At 35.5% G+C, this 20,372-nt stretch overlaps 1 long non-coding RNA gene across 2 annotated transcripts in view; it reads left to right on the top strand.

Annotated features, from left to right (window-relative positions):
* The window catches only part of LOC118997051 (uncharacterized), a 65,957-nt gene that overhangs the window by 27,634 nt on the left and 17,951 nt on the right, over positions 1 to 20,372 (top strand). For both annotated transcript variants that reach the window (XR_005068596.1, XR_005068595.1), the window contains exon 3: positions 5,448 to 5,597. This is a non-coding gene — a long non-coding RNA (uncharacterized LOC118997051). The remainder of the gene's footprint in view (positions 1 to 5,447; positions 5,598 to 20,372) is intronic.

Below are 20,372 nucleotides of genomic sequence, written 5' to 3'. Positions count from 1 at the left end.
GGGAGGAGTAGGTGGAGGTGGAAGAGGGTATGGGGAGTCAATGATAATGGAGAAAAACAAAAAAATATAGTGAAAACTAAAACAGAAAAAAAACTGTTCCCCCATTGGATCTGTATGATTTACATCTGAAAATATGTTTGTAATCTCAACACTTGTATGAAGTAGTATTTTGTGGCTCTCTTTTTTCAATCAAGTCTTTGATGTTTAGAAATATCTTGCATCCTCTAATCCTCCCTACTTGCCCCCAATTCTACATGCCTATAGATATAAAGTATTTTTGATAATCACAGAGAAAAAGTACAAAGTTAATAACTTTATAATTATACCAATTACTAAAGTAGGGTTTAGCAATCAATAACTTTTGACTTCATACCATCTGTTGGTATTTAGTGTGATTACTTACCTTTAAGGACAAAAATTTCAAAAAAAAGTACATTTCAATAAGTAGCTATAGCAAAAACAGGAATCTGCAATATTGTGTATACAATTTCATAGAGCAAATTTCATTGACAGATTACTTTGTATGGCAAACACACTTATAAAAAGAGAAAGCATATTTTTTGAAATTATAAGCAATGGAATAGACTGCTGGGGAAAGTAAGCTAACATTTTTCCATCTTTACAAATTGCTGATTGATAGGGGCTGACATTATTATAAGAGGCTAGAAGCAATAGAATCCTCATTTTCACATTAACAGGCACTTATAACAATAATTTCTGTCTGGGGTTTGTATGCATTTAACATGACAAATTATACCAGTAAGTCAGATTGACATTTTAATGCATAAAAAACACATTACAAGTATGAAAATACATATTTACTTACTGTAGAGAAAATGCAGCATTGATTTAAAAATTAAAATTAATTGTGAAATTTATATAGTCATTCTTAAAGCATCTACAACCTTTTCAAGGGGTGGGGAGAATAGTAGATTCCTAGTCTTTAGGAATTTTAAATTTTATTAGAGACAAAGATAATATTTCATTTTCTTAATATCAATTGGATTATAGATTTTCACAATTATCGATACAGAGATATCAATAATTTTATGTCATTCCATAGTTTTATTTCATTTTTAAAAAATTTTATTTATTTATCTTTAGAGGGGGAAGAGAGAAGGAGAGAAATATCAATGTATGGTTGCCTCTCATGGGTCCCCTGCTGGGAACTGACCTGCAACCCAGGCATGTGCCCTGACTGGGAATCGAACCGCGATCCTCTGGTTCGCAGGCCCGCATTCAATCCACTGAGCTACACCAGCCAGGGCTCCATAGTTTTATTTGTAAAACTAGTAAAGAACATGTTCTCAGAATACCAGCTTTGATTCTTTTCAGGTATATTGGTATAAGAAGCCAAATTGTAATGATACAGCAAAAGAGGCCACTGGTATTAATATAGGCAGCAAAGGTCCACATCAGTTGAGATGGACATCAGAGAAATGTCCAAAGCCAGTTGCTGCCTGAGAGTGGTTGCCACTGACAAAGGTTGAAATATTTTATATTCACAGGGGCATATTCTCTCTGCTATAGGTCATAATTGGGGCCTCTTGTGACAACTCAGCAAGGAACAAGGCAGTCCACAAATCACATGCAGCAAGTGTGATTCATGAAACATAACTAGCAGGAGGGCAATGGCATTGATATATGTGTCCAAAAAATGCTTTCAGAGAATTGAGGCCACAGTACACACTGCACCCTAGAAATATGGCAAGAAAAGAGAATATGGAGAATCATAGTCAAGATCAACTTAGCTGGTTTATGATGGGGCAACTAGTGTCACTAGAGCCACAAACTAGAGAAACAACTGAATGTTAATTTTGATGATTTATTGGGTTGTGAGTGTGGACTCTCATGAGAATGAGAAACTCAGAGGGCCCAATATTTTGAGGGCTTCCAAAACTCAGGATATGGATTTTATTTCCTGGAATACTACCAGGTTCTCATGGTGAAGAGACAAGTAAAATATTATCTTTAGGGGGGGTGGAGAAGAGACAAAGTCAACACTTTAGAAATATAGGTAAGGAAGCAACATATGCCACCTCATTGTGTGTTTCTCCGACAATAGGATTATTTTATTTTTAAGAAGCAAAAGACTCAGGAAGATACTTTGAACTTCTCCTTTACTGTCTAACAGAATTTTGATAAGGGCCTTCTCCAGGAAGGGAGCTGTCTGCATACATAACTATAGCACAATATACACTTGGTGTGGTGGGAGAGACTCCACAGGACCTAGAGATCAGTGCTGTCCACTCTGTGGCCTTGTTGTCTCTGCATCCCCTTCTTGTCTCTGCACAACCGGGCAAATATTTGTTGAAGCAAACACTGCTTTTCCATCTTCATGTGAATTGCCTTCCTCTTCTTTGGAATCCCAAACCACTACCCCTTCTCCTGAGGTCAGGATGGCATAGAAACTCAAATCTTGGGTCCCATATGCATGTACATAGTTCAATTTGATTATTCTCTTCTGTTAATCTGTCTCATGTCAATTTAATTCTTAGACCAGCCAGGAGAACCTAGAAGAGTAGAAGAAAACCTCCTCCCCCTTAATCCCCCCCCCCCCCCCGACCCTTCATAATGGAGTTGTGCTTAGGGCCGTCTCCTTAACAAAGACCTGCTCTGCAGGGGAAGAGAAATTAGAGAGCCTTATCCAATCTGAGAGTAAGGCGATTATGGGGATCGAGTATGCTTAAGCCTTACTGTTTCTCCTAAGGTGGTGGAAAAGAGCTACACAGCCTCGCTAAAGCCTGGGATTTAATCATGGAATTATAGAACATTATCTCCCCATATTCTACCATGGCATCAGCAGTGCCCTTACTATAGTAAAAGTGGTTATAAATGAAAAACTTGCAGAGCACAGATTCTTTTTAATAAAGAGATCTTGGGGTAACCCCAAAATAATAGGAAAGACAAAAAGAATACTAGAGGAATTGAAATCTCTAGCCCCTATACCTACAGTAAACATTTAACACAACCTGATCCTAGCTGGATAAGTGTAAAATTTCATACTATAGTTTTATTACCTTAGTTCCTATTACTTCTTACATCTTGTCCAGGGTCCAACAAAATTAACCAGGGGTGCCAAAGGCATCATCACCCCAAAAGGAAACTCCCCATCAGCTGCCACTCCCCAGACCTTCCTCTTCGAAGTTCCTATCACACACGAATTACTATTTAAGAATCTTACAACAGTGCATTTAATTTGCCTTATCCCATACATTATATATATAATGATATATTATGTATATATAAACCTATTATAAACTCTATTATAAACCTATATATATAGATTTATAATATATGTAGATATAAAATATATAGTATTGGTAAAATAGATAGAATGAGGGTGAATAACATATTTCAAAGTGAGACAGTGATGATTGGTGCAGAACTGTGAGTATACTAAACCCTGAATTGTATATTTGGATGTGGTGGATTGTAGAGTATTCAAATTATAGCTCAATAAAGAAGATATTTTTGGAAAGCTCACAAATCCACTCTAAGTCTCTAAAAATTTTCCTGTTCTGAACATTTCAATTAAATTACATCATAAAGAATATTGCCTTATTTCACTTACCATAATATTTTCAAAGTTCATTCATTGCTAAAAAAACAAAACAAAACAGTGGAATCAATTTACATTTAATGGGGTCACTGATAAGATTTTTAGCTGCTATTTGTTTTTTTAATATCTTTCGTCTATTTGTTCCTCTATTCCTCTGTAACTGCCTTCTCTTATGTAAAATAGATATTTCATAGTGTACACACCAGAAGGAAACACTACGAGAAAACTTTGGGCTAACAAAATTTTTTAATTAGAAAACAGAATTATAAACCATAACAATTAGCTAAATTGTACATTATCAAAATTAAAACTTTTCATGATTTAGAACACACTCTACTAAGTAAATGAAAATAAAAGCTGTAGGCTGGAGAAAATACTCAAAATCCACATCTAATGAGGAAATTGTATGCCAGTTATATAAGGTACTCATAAAATTCAATAAAGAAACAAACAAACCAGACTTAAGCATGGGAAAAAATCACAAGAAAAGAGTTATGAATGACTGGTAGACAGATAAGATGTTCATCGTTCATTAGCCATCAGGGAAATGCAAAGTACAACTCTAATGAGACACCATCTGACACTCATTAGCAAGTTTAAATTTATTTTTAAAAAATTTATCAAATGTTGGTAGAAATATGAAATAATTGAGTATCTTAAATATTGCTGGTGTAAAATTATAAAATCATCTTGGAAAATTGTGGTTTATAGTGTTTTGCATAGATATGTAATTGCTGTATAATACAGTAATCCCACTTCTGAGTATTTAATCAAGAGCAATTAAAATATTTGTTTACATATAAAATTTTATAGAAATATATAGGTTCTTTATTCATAATAGCTGAGTCAATCAATAAATTGAGTTATATTATCATAGAAATTACTACTCAAAATAAAAGAAAATTCATTACACCATACAGTTATGATACGCTCAGTTTTGTGTTATAGGGTCTTTTGAGAAAATGTCCTTCCATTATTCATATAATGAGAAAGATTTGCATGACATTGAGGTAACCTGGCAACCAAAGAGAGTAGACTGGAATATGCATGCATGAACAATGATGACTTCACTCTACTAGTCAGTGGGGGCAATAGATGTCATTGAGTGAACATGTGTACTGTGTGGCTGTCACATTCAAAATGACCGAGCAAGTAGGGTAATGAATCTGCACCAGATTTTGCATTAAGCTCAACTATTCCCCTGTTTAAACTATTTGGATGATTGAGAAGGCTGCAGGTATGGGCAAGTGGTTATTGGTAGCTTTATCACAACAATGCACTGCTTATGCATCTTTTCTTGTGCAGAGGTCTTTTGTGAAACATCAAATCACCCAGGTGACTCAGCCCCGCTACAGGCCAAATTTGATACCCTGTAACTTCTGACTTTTCCCTTAACTAAAATCACCTTTGAAAGGTGAGAAAATTCACACCATTGATGAGATTCAGGAAAATATGATGGGGCAGCTAGTGGTGATTGGGAGAACTATGTTATATCCCAAGGTGACTACTTGGAAGGGGACTGAGGCATTATTGTCCTATGTACAATGTTTTTTTTATCTTGTATCTTCTTCAATTAACATCTCTTTTTCATATTACATGGCTGGTTACCTTCTGGAAAGACTTCTTATATTCAATAAAACACAAAAATCAGAAGAATAAAAATCAGCATAAATAAATAAAACAGAATAAGCTGCTAAATTCAACAACTTGGATAAAACATTATTTGAACAGAAGTCAGTATGAAATACTAGGATAAGTCAAAGCAATTTATCTTAAAGAAAACAAATAGTTGGTTGTGTAGAACCAAAGACCAGAAACACAGATAGTAAGTGTCTACCATGTAAGATTTTCCAATGAATTTTTGAATTTTTTTCTTTTCCATTAGACAATGTGCCCCTTCGCAGTGACAACAGCAATGGTTAATAGCGACTGTGGTGGATGTTAGGCCCTCCATGTAAACACGGGGCCAGGTTGTTCTGTTGCCAGCTTGGCTGAGATGGGAGTCACATGTCCATGAATGCCCTTCCTTGCACAGGTAGGTCCTGGTTTGAGCTGATGGAAGGAAGAGGGAGAAGTGAAGAAGCAGCTTTAGATGAAACACAAAGTTTAGTGGGGGTTCTGGCAATTGTCTTGCCCTGATTTGTATCCCTCTCAACACACACACATGCACATCTTCACTGTTATGTGCACACTTTAAAAAAACAAGGCAAAACATGTTATCTTTTTTGTTGTCATTGTTTTTGGCAAGATTTGGCCTTTTTAAAAGCAAACACACAAAGGTTAATAATGTAAATGATTTTAACTAAGAAATGACTCAGGTAATAATAAATGAGTACATACATATTGCTCAGAAGCCTATTTCTTTCATCACTCAGTGATTTTGACCCTAAATTTCTAATTTGTATGCAAGGGTGCTCCAGATATTTCCAGACCCAGTCACAACCGAAAGTGCCGCTGGAACCCACCAGCACAGCCTCTCGTCCTTGCTCTTCTGTTTCACTGTTCATATTCCCATAATTAAACATTCAAGAAACATTTACTGAATACAGATTTTGTTCCAGACATTATTAAAACATGGCCTCAAGGACTTTACAGCAGAGAAGCAATCATATACTGGGAAAATGAGCTTATAAAGAAGCATGTGCAAGATGCTATGGATTCACTAACAAGGGACTGACCAAATGCATAAGAAGTGAGTGTTTCAGGGCAGCTGTTACAAAGGACTAACGGTTGCTGAATTGGCCCTTATTATAAATGCCTAAAGCAAACCTGTGTGAGATTTACACTCTGTTTACATATATTAATTTTCCTTATATAAGTAAAAGTTATTCTTGGTAAGATTCAGAAAATAAGCAATTTGCATGACATAAAATTCTGCCCACACTTCAAGAACACTAATGTTTATTTCATAGTTATCTAGTTATGTTAATTTTTTAATGTTCTGGTCCCTTGTTTATTTTATTGAGATATTTGTCATTAATTTTCCTGATAGCTTTAAGAACTCTATAATATAGCCCCTAGAAAATTAGTGGGAGCTCTTCCTCTATAACACAGGTTGCATTTTCTTTCTGAGTGTGTCACTTGCAGTTTCGGTTGTGATGTTTCAGTCTGGGTAACCGCAGAAAACAGATGGTACACCCAAACAATTTAATTTTTAAAAGTTTACAAAGCTATGCACACGGTTAAAGGACCAAAGAAGGGATAATGAAACACCCAAGGATTAGCCACAGAAGGGAACTGTTACCCTTGCTAGTTTGGAACAGTAACAGGGGAAACAATGTTAGAGAGTCTGATGTGAGCTGGGACCATGGAAGGGGGTCCTTCTGCTCCCTGGCTGGTGCCACAACAGACCAGTATCATTGAGCAGCTAGAACATGGTGGGAGCCCTGTGTTGTGATTAGTAGAGGGTTATTACTGGAACACAAACAACATAGAGAAGAGGAAAGATGAATCACAATAATTTTTTGACTCATTGAAGTTCTCGTTCTTCATGTAGTCGGCTAACACTCTTTTTTAGTTTTCAAATTCATCTTTAAAATACCTTTTTCACCCAGAAATGATACATTTTTTTCGACATTTAGGGTTTTTTCTAAATATGTATTTTTTATTTGACTGAACTTTTTTCTAAGATGATTCATTGCTCTTTCTTTAAAATCTTCACTCTTGATTTTCCTTCCATTTGGACAGTTGTCTCTCAATTATAAACTTAGCCAAATTAAAGCTACACTGTAGATCTCTAACAAGTCAGATTCAGAAAAAGCACAGTTCCTGGCAAGTGGTAAGAATCTCTGAGGTCTTTGGACTAAATTATCACTTTAGACAATATTAATTTTACCTGCCTGCTACTGAAAAGCAGCAATGGGTAATGAATTTCCTCTGTCTTTTGTGTTTCAGGAAATAGCTTAATGAAAGCAAAGAACTCCCCTTCCCCTTACGACTTAGAGAAGACACTCAGATGTCCCCTTTTCCTTTCTTTTTCTTTTTAAAATTACTTTATTGCTGTTCAGTTACAGTTGTCTGCATTTTCTCCCCACCACTCCCCCTCAACCCCAGCCAAACCTGCCTCCCTTCCTGGCTTCCACCCTCCCCTTTGGTTTTGTCCATTTGTCCTTTGTAGTGGTTCCTGAAAATCCTTCTCCCCACTGTCCCCTTCCCACCCTCTGGCTATTGTTAGATTGTTCTTAATTTCAATGTCTCTGGTTATATTTTGTTTGCTTTTTTCTTCTTAAATATGGCTGCACCAAACAAAGACACTGGCAATTTCTTCTTTGCCTTATATGATTGTTAGCAGAATTGTTTGTACCTACTGAGCAATACAGATAATATACCTGCATTAGGTGACTTTGTCAAGTCACCTAACTTGACTTGACCTAACTTTAGTTAATCACTGCTTCACTCCTTGCTGCCACCCCCCACCCTGCCCCTTCCTTTGACTTTGATTCACCCTTGAGCAAACCTTAGAATTATGGTAGGTAGAAAATAGACAGGGAGAGGGCAAGAATAGTATGGGAAATGTAGAAGCTAAAGAACTTATGACACATAGACATGAACTAAAGGGGGGAATATGGGTGGGAGAGGGTGTGCAGGGTGGAAGGGAATAAAGGGGGGAAATGGGACAACTGTAATAACATAATCAATAAACTATATTTTAAAAAAGAATTCACAACATACTGTCCTTAACTAAGATCAGGTGGTTGCTTATTTCACTTTTTCAAACCTGATTTTTTCTTGCCTTATTTAGTCCTTCCTATAAAAGAGAAACCTTTGCCTGCCTGAATTTTGAGTCACTTACAGATTTTATGGTCCTTATAGCCTGTCAGAGAATCAAAGCCCTCTCTTTGACTTTTCTCCCACTTGCAAAGACCCCTCACTTTATTGTTATAGTCCTGCTTCTCAGTCACAATAACCCCATTGAATAAAGTTTCTCTTTACTTAAATTTAAATTTGTTTTTTATTTGACAACACTTTTGCCCTTGGTCATCTTCAGGGCTGCTAAAGTCTTCATTCGTTGAACAAATATTTATGCAGCAACACCTCTGTGCCAATACTCTGCTAGACAGATACTGGAGATACGGTGAAGAGAAAGGTAGAGTCCATTACCTCAGGGAATTTGTGGAATTATTAAATGCAGCCCAAAAGTACATTTAGAAAATAAAAAGTTACTATTTATAGATAATGGGTACTTACCCCTGAGCAAGGTAAATCAGAAATGATTTCAGAAATGTTTTCAGAAATCAATAATGTTTGAGATGATACAAACATTATAGAACATAATCAATTCAGAAAAGTATACTGCAGGCCATAAACCTGGTTTAAAGTTGAAAATGTCAGTGATGAGTGTAGCCGAGCTAGTCAACAAAGGCATCATTTGTAGAAAGGTGAGGTGAGCCTTAAAAAACGTGAAGATACAATGACATAGAAAGAGTGGTAGATGTTTTAGAAGTTTTATGAGCACAGGGTTTTGGAGCAGAGTGTGTATGTTGGGAGGGAAAAAAAAGAACCAGTCTTAATCAACTTTACATTTCTCTACTCACAGCACTCTTGTAACACCCACTGGAATCCACACCTGCATTTAGCTGATAGCACGCCATCAAAATCATGTCTCTTTTACTTGCTATATTCATAATTTATTTTCACCTAGGCATCAGTTTGTAGATCTAAATGCACTGGAGAGCACAACCACTGTACACATTTTCCCAAAAGCAGGATTTGGATGATCAATGGCTCTATTTTCATGGTGACATCAAGTACTTCAGTTACAATGAGCAGCAAGTCTTGCTCCAACACTGATTTAACACCAGACAATTTCAGTCATTCCCATAGAAAGGCCTCTACAATTTTATTAAGTTTATACACGGAACTGAACATATTGTGTCTGAGGTAGACTGGCTTTTATCTTGAGGATGGAGCACATTCGTCAGAGTTTATTTTCTGCTTGTGACAGGTCTGCAGTGATGGTCCAACTGACTCAGACCTTATGGTTAATTTCTCACATTATAATGTGATTTCTACCTTGGTCATCCAACAGATGGTTTCTGCCTTCCTGTCTTGGATATTAGGAGAAAGTGGATCATATTCAGAGCATTCAGATTCTGACAGATCATGAGCATCTTCACATATGTTAACAAAAATGAGGCATTTTTGGCCCTCCCTGCCAACTTACCAAGTTTAATTGCTATGGCCCCACATCTGTGGCTCAACCTCATGCTGATGAGCAGGGATTGTGGAGACAGATATTTCTAGGCACAGTCAGCAGTTTCACTGACCTTCCTTCCAGTGTTGTTTACTATACTTTGCTAGGTTCCATGATGAAAACTTTTCTATTTTCTTCTAAAGCAGGAAGTAATTTTTTTCCATTGCCATATAACTAGCCAGTGTGCTGCCAAACTTTCACATATGAGGTGTTCCATGTGAAGAATTGAAGCATTGAAAATAGATGTGCTTTTACAATGTATAGTTTTGATTGAGAAAAAAATCTACATGTTAACCCACTTGATTATAAAAATGTTATTTGGAAAAGTCTACTTAAAAAGTGCATTCTAACCACTAATAATCATTTTTCAATATTGTCAACATTCCCTGACATAAGATGAGAGATGATCACATTACTTTTTATCATCCCTCATATTTCATATTCTTTGCAGCTAGACTGTTAAAATCACGTTATACATGTCTTATGTTAACATTTATTGGAAACCTTTAAATATTCAATCATTATTAAAACAGAAAGATGCTCTTTCAAATATGGTATATTTAGATTCACTGAACATATTTCAAGAAATAATTATTTTAGCCCTATAGTATGATATATTTCTAAGTATTTTAAAAAGATTTTATTTATTTTTTTTAGAGAGGGGAATGGAGGGAGAGAAAGAAGCATCAGTGTGTGGTTGCCTCTTGTGCACTCCTTACTGGGGACCTGGCCCACACCAGGCATGTGCCCTGACTGGAGATCAAACAGATGACTCTGGTGCGCAGGCCAGCACTCAATCCACCGAGCTGCACCAGCCAGGGTTATTTCTAAATATTTTTTAAATATGTATCTCTAAATTATCATATAAATCTAACATGGAGATGGGTGTTTTATTAATGTGTACAATATGCAGGCATTTTTATCAGAAAATTCTAATTCTCAAATTGTGATAGTATTGAGTGACAAAGTATAAATTATAAATATATATACATATATACCCAAAAGATCCTCAAATTTCAAGCATTTTAGTTAACAAGAATATGACTTACTAAAATGAAATGTATAGTTTGGGATTGTTAGAATTGTGTAACCTTGGATGGAAGTTTAAATGTTATCTAGAGGCCTGTGGGTTAATGGGCATAGTTTTATTTTCAAAATAGAGAGTGGGTACCATAACCAATTCCTGTAGAAATTCTACCTAAAAGTTTATTTTCCTACAGTGTTTTTCACTAGAGTGTGGAGATCACACTGCTGAACAAATGACTTCACTGAATTTACATCCAGAACTGTCTTAAAATGTATGACATGATATTCAAGTGTCTGCCAGTGCCTGACACATAGCCGGTGTTCATCTTGATCCCATGTCTTCTTGTAAATAACAGGATACACATTTTAAGTTCCAATCTCCTTTTTACTATATGCATGCATTAATAACATAAAGATTAGTTTTTTAAAGGTGGTCAGACCAATTTTCTGGCATAATGATTCTGCCCATCCTTCCAGGCTCAGCAGTATTACTTGCAGAAAAACTCGAAAATAATGTGCAGCCTTTCAGTGATTTGGCTTTCTCCAGCTTCCCTATTCTTACATCTGAGCACTTTACCCCACACAGTGTGTTCTGTAGTCATCCTGCACATCTGACTTTTCACTTTCCTGACTGTGGCTTTGTTTGTTCTTTCTAATATCCCACCCTGAACCTGTGAGGTGAGGTTTGAAAGAAGCAAACTAGAATAAATTATCATAGAGTGAATGCCTGTATGTGAAACAAAATAATGTTGCTAGAACCACATACATTTAAAATGTTTCAATAAATATAGTCTGTTATTACTGCTTTTACTTATTCATATATTTTATGAATAGACGTAAGTGTCTGGTATGAGTGTATGTGTTGATTTTACAATGTAGGATTTAAATTCCTCAAAAAAGCAAGAGTATATTTTGAATTCAAATATATTTGTTAGGTGAAGACATAGACACATGTCTTTATTTTTTTATTTTTTTTATTTAATTCTTATTCAAGTACAGTGTGCTGTTTTATATTCCGTGCCCTGCCCCCTCAGTGCTCCCTACCTCCTTCCCATTTCTGCCCCCCACCTTAATTATTGTCCATGTGTCCTTTATACTTATTCAGACACATGTCTTTAAACACAGACTTACAGGCATTGCTCCTAATTAGGCTTCATTCATGAACAGTATTCCAAAGTAAAAGCAATAAAAAGCTATATTTTGTTTTGAGATTTCAAAATATAAATATACCAATGTAGGGGTGATGGCCTTTACTATCTGAAAAGCAGTTTAGTGCAAATGTAAAATTATGTAAAAATGTTCTCAAAAAACCTTTTTTTGTCAACTGAAAGGATTTGAGGTATGACTCAAAAATGTTATGTTAAATATCATGGTCATATGTTGTAAACCTCCTTACAGATTAATTTTGAGTGTCAGAAGCAAAGAAGATATTATGATAAATATGTTTCAGCAAGTTTTCTCAATTACATGTATCTAAAACCATGGTTATAAATACTTATAAATTTATTTCCACTCCCATATAAAAAGTCCTCATTTAGGAGCACAAGGAACTGTAACTCAGAGATGTCAGAGCAGTTTCACAAGGAAGGTGGCAAATGAACCACGTATCAAACAAAAGACCTATCCTGAAATTGTACATTGTGAGTAATGAGAACTACAGCAGGGTCAAGAAATAGAAATACACAGGCAGGGAAATGAAAAAAATGTCCAGAGCGCTATGCATATTCCTGAGTAGTGGAACATCACCATAGTGAAGTGTTATCTTTTTGGATGCTTTTTTCTCCCCCCAAACTGAGAATATATTGAAAGACCAGACTACATTTTTATTACAGTATTTCCCATGACTCTCACTATGTTTATAACATTGTGTGTAATCAATAAATGTTTTTATGAGAATTAAGGCAAAAAGACCTCTAAGCATAGAAAAGAGAAGGAAGTAGCTGGAAGTCATCTCCTCACATCTCTCATAAGGAACATTGTCAAGAAAACCATGAAAAAGACTGTAAGAACTGTTCAACTATGGGGAGAAATAAAAGCACAAGAAAGGATTATGATTACAATAATATGTATTTTATTTTCAACAAGGTAGTAAGTCTGTGAAATACCATTTCACTTTGTGAAATTTTCTCTCGCCTCCCTAAAATATATTGGGTAATAATATTAATAATAATGTCTAATATTTACTGAGTGGGTACCACATGCCCTTTACTGTTCTCAGGCTTTTTATGCACCAACTCACTTATTTCTCTTATTTGCTATGTAGGTACCACTATTAACCACATTTTACAGGTTTAGGCATTATATCATAGACAAGTTACAAATCTGTCCTAAAGTCATTAATTTGTGGAGTCAACTTTTGAACCCAAGCATTTTTCTCAAGAGCCAATACTTTTAATCATGATCTTATACTGTCCCATATAGTGTTAAAAATATTAACAGTTTTACTCGTATTTCTGTTCTTATTTCAACTGACCTTTGGTGGGAGTGAAAGGTTGTGAGGCTGGGAACTGCTAACAGAATTCTGACCAAAGACTAATTTGACATCCCTGATTTGCTACATCCTGCAGTCCCTGGCACCTGGCAATGTTCTGAATGACGAAAGTATTTCAATAAGTGTTTTATTAAAATATACACATGCATATATATATATATATATCTTACTTCTCAATGTTTAGTAACAGGAGAAACACTTTAACACTCCTAAAGTGCTTTGGGAGGTAGATGAACTCCTATTAATATGCAAATGAAATTTCCTACCAAATAAGTCAAGGTGACCAATCAGCTTATTTTTGGAAGTGTGAGTTGATGTGAAGATAGAGATATGTATGTGCACATAAATCTACATGAATGCACACACACATATCCATACATAGTATGTTATACACAAGGAAGAAAATATACTATATATTTTTTCTTAGGTTTATGGATTAGAAATTTATATTTAGATGGACTGTTTTGCCCAAATTCACTCAACACGTTAGAGACTACATGCCAGAGAAACCCAGGTCTTCCCAGCTGAGCCCTGAGATGAGTTTGAACAAAGGAAAGCCATTCCTTGAGCTTTGCTAAATGTCTGACTGCATCCCCCGCCCCCAAAATCAATAACCACAATAAAATGATAGTTTATAAATTTCAGGGTTATTTTTTACACAGCAACAGAAACTAGAATAATATACAGAGAAAATAAAAGTTGCAACTTGATCACATTTTAATAACTACATATTGTTACTTGTAGTTACATATTTTTGGCGTGTTAATTAATAGAATTTGATATTTCTCATGAATTTTCAGCACAATTACTAGAGGTTTTTTATTTCTGGAAAAGGGAAAGAAATCAATCTCTAATTCTTTGGCCGTATCTTGTTCATTAAAATTCAAAACAATTCCTGAAATAATAATAATGCTTAATTTATTTGATTTAAAAATATATTTCACAAAATAAAATTTGTGTTATATTTCTATTATTAAAATAGAATTCTAGCTCTTAAAGTGCACATTGCAATATTTTTTGTGAAACAGTAAAACATAGAAATATGACACCATATAAAACTATTAACATTTTACATATTTCAATTTAATCAATGTCTTTCAGACATCTGAAACTATTTTAATATACCAATGACTGTGTATTTTTCTATATATTTTCTAAGTTAAAAATGCAAACACATTTAAATAAAACTATCATAAATGCAAGAATTAATTTTAACATAGTGACATTTACTCATATTCACATTTACATTGAATGTATTTACTGTCAATTTCTTGTTTCTATAGACAAAAGCAATATGACATGGTAAAAATACATAGCATTACTTTTTAAAGTTCATTAAATTAGTTTATCAATTAAAAACTTTGAGAAATTGGGTACCATTCAAAATTTTATATCATAGATGCATCAGTCACCATTTGGAAAACGTATTTCTTTTATTTTAAAGACTTGGATCCCAGTCCTGCAGCAGGTGTGAGAGTTTTGGATATATACTTGAGGCAGGTGTGAGAGTTTTAGATAAAGCATCCTGGAGGGGAAGCCAGAGAATGTCACCAAGAGAGTCAGAGGTATCACAGAGTATGCATTTATCCTTTTCATTTTGAGCCTGAAATGTGCTCCTTGTTCTTCAAAAACTAGTGACTTTCAAGCTGTTGAGCAAACAATAATCATATCTTTATAGAAAGATGAAATTGCACTCTGGCATGCAAATGAATGAATCTGAATGTCAAACTCTGATAAAAATATTCACACATTTTCTACTCAAGAATTTGCAGAACTTTTTTTTATATCTCCTTGCCAAACACGGAGTTTACTAGTTGTAGGAAATAACACCATAGAATGTATAATACTATTCACTCTAGAATTTTAACAAATATATTTATAATTCTCTTCAGGAAGATGATTCCTCCAGAAATCTAAATGGTTTATTCTCATCTTAGTTTTTTTATCCAAGTTCTGTATTTTGAAGAAATAAACTCATTTTGAACATAGAGATTAAGCCATCCAAGGTCTTGTATGCACATTGTTTAAGTAGCAATGCATTGTTGAACTATTCTATCGAATTTTAATTTAGAGAGTTCACATTCTATGGTACTCTTTCAATAGAAGGCTTAATGACCCCTCGGAAGAGTACTAAGAAATTACTATTAAAAATATAGCCCTGGCCAGTGTAGCTCAGTGGATTGAGCATGGGCTTGTGAAACAAAGGGTCACTGGTTCGATTCCCAGTCAGGGCATATGCCTGGGTTGTAGGCCAGGTCCCCCTTAGAGGACACATGAGAGGCAACCACACATTGATGTTTCTCTCCCACTCTTTCTCCTTCCCTTCCCCACTCTCTAAAAATAAATAAATAAAATATTTAAAAAATATTACCGGAAGGATTTTAACCTGCACTCATTCACTGTCTCCATTCTTCTGATTATTCCAGGTAAGGTTGTTCTAGGAGACAGAAGCCAGATACAGAGGTATAAAAGTAGTAGAGAAACTATTTCTGAGGAAGCATATTGCTTATGTACTTGTCTGTTAAATTCGTGAGTTGTGTGCTTGTTAAATTCCAGGCACTCTTCAGCCAGTATTTCTCAGTGTGAGTGTGCAATGGAAGCACCTAGGTTGCTTGTTAAAAAGATAAATGATCCTTAACTTCCATCCCCTACTTTCTGATTCATTGGCACTGGAATAAAGCCCAAAATCCTCATTGCTAATAAGCTCCCTAAGTAATTCTGGTGAATGTGGCCTACTAAACCTAATTCAGAGGCTATAATAGTATGGCCAAAACATGAAATTAAAATGGGTAACTAGAATACGGTAGGATCTGTGTTATAACAGTGCATAGAATTGCATGTTAGAGAAGATACAGTGAAAGCATCTAGTCTGATTTTTAGTATTGAGGGACAGGGGAGTTCTTGGTTCAAGTAATGTGTCAGTTGGGATGCACAGAGTGAGAGCAGTTACGAAAGGATTGAACACAGCCCAGCCTAACTACTGCATCGCACAGAGTGTACAAACGATGAGAGACAAATCAGAGAAATAGAAGAACTTGGACAATAAAGAGCTTTATAAACTGTTTTAATATTCTAGATTTATCCCAACATCCATAGGAAGCCTTGAAGTATTCCATCACATTTTAATTTATAGAGTTCCATGACACTCTATCAATAAGAGAGTAAGTGACCCCTCAGAAGAATATGTAGTAAGAGTCTGCTGTGTTAATCCAGGAATCTATGCCTCTGGACTGGTCGGACACTAAGAGTAGCTGGACTGGACATTGTGTCATGGCAAAGTATAGGTGGCGGTGGTTGCTCTACCTAAAGAGTAGATCTCATCATCCATGAAGAAATAAGACCCCAAAGCCACTCTTATTCCTAGGTAGCATAGGTGGAGAATATCCACTTTCGCCCTTATTCTTAATTCCTCCATCTTCTTAGCTTTTAAAATAATTTAATAGAAAAGTTTTAAAGAAGGCTAAGTTGAAACTGAAAGTATTTTCCTCCTTTTGAAAAAGGACCAAACTGTCAACATTTTTTCTGATATTATGATCACCTCTGCGGTGACCTTAGATATCCTCATTACCAAAATAATATCTTCAAGTTTACCTGCTTTGTTGCAGTTATAATCTCGGTGAGAAAATAGAGACTATTTACTGAATGCAAAATTAGTGTCATGTTCAATGAGATTAGATGCATTATTGGTTTGAATATGGAGAATTCAAGTCTTAGTTTATCACCCAAGATTATAATAGTAAGTGATGGAACAGGGATTCAAAAACAAGTTGTATTGTCCTTGTTTAAATTCAAAGCCCATGTTTTTTCAGTATTTGACACTGCCTCAGTAAAATGTATTAATAGAGCATTATTGGTAAGAAATGTCTGTAAAGGAAAAGAACCTGTAGATTATCATGCTAAGTGAAATAAGTCAGTCAGTGAAAGACAAATAGCATATAATTTCACTCACGTGTGGAATCAAATGAACAAACTTAACAAGCTAAATAGAGACAGACAGATAGAGAGCAGGTTGACAGCATGGGGATGGAGGGTGGTAAGGTGGAGGAGGGATCAAGCAAAAATGTAAAAACACTTGTGGACATGGACACCAGTGTGTTGACTGTGGGAAGTAGAATGTAAGGGAGATAAATGGTAATGAAAACAGAACAATAATGTACTGAAAAAAGAAAATGACACTATACTTCTGTGGTGGGGGAAGCCACCAACAGATAAGAGCCTCTATCTCACAAGGTTTGTGTGAGGAAGTATCAAAAAATCCTCCCCCAGGTGTGGGAGTGGAAGAGTGACAGCTCCACGTGCTCCTGGACTTGAGGTGGTTGGAAGGAGTCCTCAGTCTTTCTTTTCCCTGTGACCTCTTTAACCCCAATACAGTTCTGACCCTGGAAGGAAAGAGATCGGAACTGTGATACAACATCTCCCCAACATTTCCAGATACTTACAAGTACCACTCCCAGTATTACTGTGTCACTGACAGTGTCACTGTGAAGTCAGAGCTGCTGGGGAAGTAGATGATGAGCTGTTCGCCAAAGAAATGCTCCTCCCTCCAGAGGATACTAAGTGACAAACTTCCCAGCAAGTGGCTACATTTCCCAGTCCTACTTGGAACCATGTATGGCTATCCATATGACAATTCTTGCTCACAAAATGGGACTAGGAGTGATAGATTTGAAGGTGAAGTTTGTAAGAATTGGTTGGGGCATTTTCATCCCTCTAATTTCCTCTCACAGGTTGGATACAAAGGATTCTAGGTTCCTTAGCAGATAAAAAATCCACAATTTGACAGGAGCCTGGATCCTTAAATTAGTATATGAAGGAAATCCATCTACTGTCAGGGACTTTCAAACTGTACTGTGAACCTGAACTAAGCATACATTTTGAAAGTATTAATCCATGCTAGTTATTGTAGCTAATATTACCCTAATATATAAAAGCAATAAAAATTATTAACATATCACCAATTACAATAAGGATAAACAGAACAGAGAGAAGAAAATATCAGCTTTGTTTATGTAAATGAACACTGAGGTGAATCACCAAAAACTGTGAGGATGGTGTAATTCCAGGTTGAGGTAAGCTGATTTGCACAATTGAGGGCAAAGACACCACCAGCTCAGTCTAATTCCAGCTCAATGCAACCAGAAGGTTAGGCTTCTGCTAACTGGTTTGCTGACCTTTAGATTGCTCAACCTCAAGGCATCTGACACGTGAAAGGTCAACTCACCACACACATTTTACCTGCTGTGTTCTGTGTAATGTGCTGAAGATTCAATGTGAAGGGAAAACAATTCAATTTCGGATCTCACAACCCTGGTAGCCCATTTATAAAAATAGCAGCCTAATCAGAATGAATGCCATTGTGCAGATTCCCGTCTTACATTCTGGCCATTTCTCTCCAGAGCTGGCAGTCTACAAATGAAGACAAAGGTTAAGAGCGATTTCCTGACACTGCCCCCTTCCATCCCATGACTTGATAGTTCCAACTGCCACTTACTGATGTAGCAGGCAGAACTAGAGTGTGCTCTTTAGACACAGTTGTTCCCATGTAAGCTCCATGTATTCATGCTCTGCCCTGGATGTATGGGATGGTACCCATCTGTCAACTCCCAGCAAAGGAAGAACCATAATCCCATTTCAGGAACTAAGACTTGTCATCTGCTAAGCAGTCAATTGTGTCATTTTAGATATTTCACTAAATTAATAGGAAATATGAAGCTATTATCTCAACTTTGGTGAACTGCTATGAAATCATAAATTAAATTAAACACAAGGCTCATGTTCTCCTTGTGGGACAGTAAGTTTCTTGTGTGGATATTTGTTGGTGGAACAATTCTTCTGGGAAGAGAATTAAAAATATTTTATTTTATTGAGATATCTGTTCACTACTTGTATAAGACAAAGAACTTGCCATGAATGAATATAAAACTTTGGTGTTTCATATCAGGTATGTGGTTTTATTTTCTACATTATTTATAAATGTACAATCTTCTGGTTGCTCAATTCATCCCTGTGCATTGAGTCTTTAAAATACAAGTTCTAATGTGAAAATAAGTTATGGTTGTTAGAGAAAAATTAAATGAAAAAAAGTTAAAGTTGAACAGAAATCACCTTTGATTTTACATTTAACCATTTTCTAGGCTTTCAACTAGGATTTTTCTATATATATTTATGCATGGTGAAATACATGCTATGCACAAATATATGCCCTGTTCATTAAATTTTTAAACTAGTTTCTCATTTTACTTCATTATTACAAACTTTTTGGTTTGCTGTCTTCAAATGTGTCAGGCATGTAGCCAACTCATTTGCAATTTCTTCTGTGTGGAATGATCTTCCCCTAGCTATAATATCCTTTCCTCTTTCACTGAGGATAGATTTTCATTAAAATTTCCCTTTAATGCCATAACTCCTCCTTTATTTTTACCCCAGGTTTGAATATCAAATATATTATTTATGTCACATATTTACTTTATTTATTATTAGTCTCTTCCCCTAGAATTTTTGTAATATTTCCATGTTTTGGAAATTTTTGGTTGCTGTCTTCACTCTGGTGAAATAAAGCTTCTTTGTATTTTTTTAAATTTCTGAAGAATGCTCCATTTGCCAGGTTTCATCATCTTTTTCAAACTCTACTCCTAAACACATTAATCTCCAAGAAAATATATTTTAAAACAATAACTACCTTTAATTACTTTACATCTAGATTATTACACAATCACAATATTTTCTAGAAGCTCAGACCTCAGAAGTGTTACCTGAAACCCAACTGCTACAACAGGAGAAGAGATTTAGAGATTTTAACAGGTAGTAATAGCAATGGATTATTTGGAAATGGGCATTTTTAATCTTTATGCAATCTCCATCAGACATTCCATAAGCCACTTGAAATAGTCCAAGATTCAAGGGTGCTTGCAACTCAAACAAACTACAATGCAGTTCACCTACCCAAATTTTCTTTTTTGTTGTTTTTTAAATATATTTTATTAATTATACCATTACAGTTGTTCTATTCCCCCATTCATTCCCCTCCACCCTGCACTCCCCTCACTGTTCCCCCCTTTAGTTTATGACCACGTGTCTCAAGTTCTTTAGATTCTACATTT

The sequence above is a fragment of the Sturnira hondurensis genome, unplaced genomic scaffold, assembly GCF_014824575.4.
Source record: "Sturnira hondurensis isolate 20B ecotype Veracruz unplaced genomic scaffold, ASM1482457v3 Scaffold0012467, whole genome shotgun sequence".
Classification (NCBI taxonomy): Eukaryota; Metazoa; Chordata; class Mammalia; order Chiroptera; family Phyllostomidae; genus Sturnira; species Sturnira hondurensis.
This window is presented reverse-complemented; position numbering and strand designations above follow the sequence as displayed.